This window comes from Atta colombica, unplaced genomic scaffold, assembly GCF_001594045.1.
Source record: "Atta colombica isolate Treedump-2 unplaced genomic scaffold, Acol1.0 scaffold153, whole genome shotgun sequence".
Taxonomy (NCBI): domain Eukaryota; kingdom Metazoa; phylum Arthropoda; class Insecta; order Hymenoptera; family Formicidae; genus Atta; species Atta colombica.
The window spans coordinates 4,033,648-4,037,148 of record NW_017259243.1 but is presented as its reverse complement, the minus strand read 5'-3'; positions in this window follow the sequence as shown (position 1 = coordinate 4,037,148).

Below are 3,501 nucleotides of genomic sequence, written 5' to 3'. Positions count from 1 at the left end.
TAGAACTCTAATAAATTTAATTAGAAAATTCTAATTCGTTTCCAACCAGAAATTTTTTTCAGTGAATAAATAGATCTCTTCATTGATCTCTTTATTGATTTGATTTATAGGACTCTGTTTCATATTCAAAAAATGTGGCATTCAAATTTCATTTGACGATGATTGGGACGAATCGTGTAACTTCATATTGCAATCTACAAAAAACCATGCAGTCTATCTTGAATGACTGTCGAAACTTTCCATGAACCTATCAGCTTTTTGCAGGTCGCACACGTGTCGTCAGATTCGAGACAGGCAATGATTGCAAACACCTCCTCCGCGCGAGTAAATTATCGCGGCTCCTCATGGAGCCAGCCGGTGGGAGATTAATTTCAACGCGCGCGCGTACTTTTCTTCACACGGCAAAAAAAAGTCACGCTCGCGTATATATTACGATGGTTGTAGTGGTGCGACGAACAGATAGATCCCCTTTGCCGTGATCTACAACCATGGTGAAGCAAATCGCCGTCGCGCATCACGAGACGAGTGGAATACGTCCCCGAGGCTTTCTGCGCGTCCTTAACAACCGAGTGACCGAGACACGTGGATGTATATGACCGTCTGTCTCTTCTCTACCCGCTCTATATACTCTCTTTCGTATATCTTGGTACGCGACGCAGCGAGGAGATCCACGGTGAATCTCCAACGCGCTCGCACGCTTCCACTCTTATTCCCGTCCTGTCACGACCAGTCGCATCATTAGGCCATCCGGTATTACAAATGACGTTGAAGGGACTCCCCAGGCTCCTCCACCTCTTCTTTGTATTCCCATTCTCTCACCCCCTTGCCTTATCGTTCTGTCTCTCTTCGCTATTCTTATTTGTCTCCTTTTTCTCTCTCGCTCTGTCCCGCAACACACGGCGGGGACGTGGCGAATCTCCTTCAGCTTCTCCACGCTGGAGTTTATCTCCAGCTGGTTGCCGAGTCAATCCGGCGAAACGTCGCTTTAACTGGATCGTACGAATGCTATAGCAAAAACCAGCAAGCAAGTCATAAGCATTTATGAGTTTCTTACTGGCGATAATAAGTTTGGAACGATTGCTGTTTGTATCATTGCGCAAGGTGTACTGCGCCCGTTCCTGTTCTTTTGCCCGATGACATTCTTGGATATTCGTCTTGGGAGTGGAGCAAGAGTGTGTGTGTGTGTGTGTGTGTGTGTGTGTGTGTATGTGTGTGTGTGTGTGTATGTATCAAGAAAAAAATTGCTAAATTCAACATTAATAATGTCAAATTATAATGTCAAATTATATTATTTTCCAATCCAATTTGAATTATTTTTAATCATTTCTATAGGTCGCCACTTATTCAATATATCGTCAATCAAAATACAATGCAATTAAACAATTTAACTCAAGAAAATATATTAAATTCAACTCAAATTTAATTTCTTATTTATTGATGTGTACATTAATATGGATGTTGTTTACTTTTAAACTATCTATAAGATTGATTTTTCATTTTGATACACATAAAAGTTAAAAAACAAACTGTTATTTTTAACTCATTACATATACTCGATACATTTTGTTATTTTTAACTCAAGGGTTACCATTGCTCTTTTGAAATCTAGCGATGTACGATGCCGTATTTTCATGCCTTATTTGTGCAGTATCTGATTAAGGCTGAACAAACTATGACTCAAGACAGCGAAATTTTTAAGGACGACAGAATTTGTTCTTAGTATTGCTAATTAGGCCCAATTGCAACGTTTCTTTTAAATAAAGCTTAAAAATCTTTCTTTTTTTTAAATCGAGAGAGAGGCAGAGAGGGAGAGAGTTTTAGGCTTCGCTTAATCAAAATAACATTGATAATCGGGCCTTATTAAGTTTGCACTAGATTCAAATTATTCATAAATGATTTATTTATATAATTGGTTTCTTGATTTTTAATTAAATACTGTATATATATCCAAACATACACACAATCAATGTCATCTTTCGATTGTGTTTTTGTATTGCAAGCACTAATTGCAAGGGACATAGTTTCTCCATCGTAAAGAAAGCAAAAAATTATCTACGTTCAACTACGCAATAAGAAAGATTTAATAAGCTTTCCATTCTTCATATTGAATCTGATATTACCATAAATTTAAATTACGACGATGTTATCGATCAATTTTTTACGTTAAAATGCAAAAGAAACATTTTAATATAATTTATTCATACTTTCTGTTCATATTTTTCAATTTTTGATTTTTACTTTTACTTGAATCAAAATAAATAAAGGATTTTTTTAAAATAAAGTCTCGAGAAAATCAATTTTTTAATTAATCTAATATAGGTAACTTTAAAAAAAAATTTATCCAGATGAATCATGTATAAAAAGGCGCTTGAAATATTTCAGTCCACAGGCGCAAAACAGGTGAGTCCAGCACTGTACTTATACCTTCTTTTTCGCCGATATTAATATAGTGATTTTGCTTTATGAGCTTTGTTAACGTGAAAACAAGCAGCGATATATCCCGGCGCCATCTGATCCCGACCAATTTTACCTATCACTCATACACTCGAAGACTCAACCGGTCCCCATAATGAGCGATCATTCCTCAATACATATCATTGCATTAGCCTTCAGGACAGTCGTGCACACGCACCATGGTTCGTGGAAATCGTGTGAGCCGTGATGTAGGAGCGAAAAAATGAAAGAGAACAACAATTCGCATTCTCTCGTCGAATACTGGCACGCGGTTTCTCTCTTCTTCTCGCATTCCACGCGCCGCAGACAAAACCGCGTCTATCGTAATTTCCGCAAAAAGATCATCCATAGCGATTGCTCTGTAACGACAAACGCGTCAGGAAGATTTAAATGCAATCTGCCTGCTGTGTGTAATAGCACACGTATAGTCAATATCATCCAGCACGCGATCAATTTTGACACGAGCAAGTAGCTCACGCTTGACGGTGGTCAGACGGATAAAGAAAAAGGGAAATGAAAATGAGAAGAGGAACGTACGTGAGAGCATTCACGGAAGAGAGATAGAGGAACGAGAAACAACATACGAGTGGACAGGCGAAAACAGTGGGATGTAAGAGGAAAGGTCAAGCAATGTGTAGAGATAAGATGAGATAAAGTTGGCTGTAAGGGCATAAAGCCGGTATGAGAAAAGAGAAACAGAAGGGGAAAAGTGTTTTATTACAGCTGGAGATACGACTCCCGGAAGATAACGACGTTACGGTGACCAAGGAAATGGTTATATACTCCTAGAAAACAGATGAAGCTAACATAAAAGCGTATGACTAATTTACAATACATCTCCCTCGATATCGTTGTAAAATTAAGCGTTGCCAAAAAGTGATTAAAAAAAAATAAACACTAAAAAGTAGAAATATTCAAGTGTGTGCAAATCATAATTTCTATACTTTTAAAATAAAAAATGTATGAAAACGTTTTTAAAAAATATTTAAATATTTTTAAAACGCTTTCAATGTATTATCATCAGAAAAATATTCAAAAATAAATTTA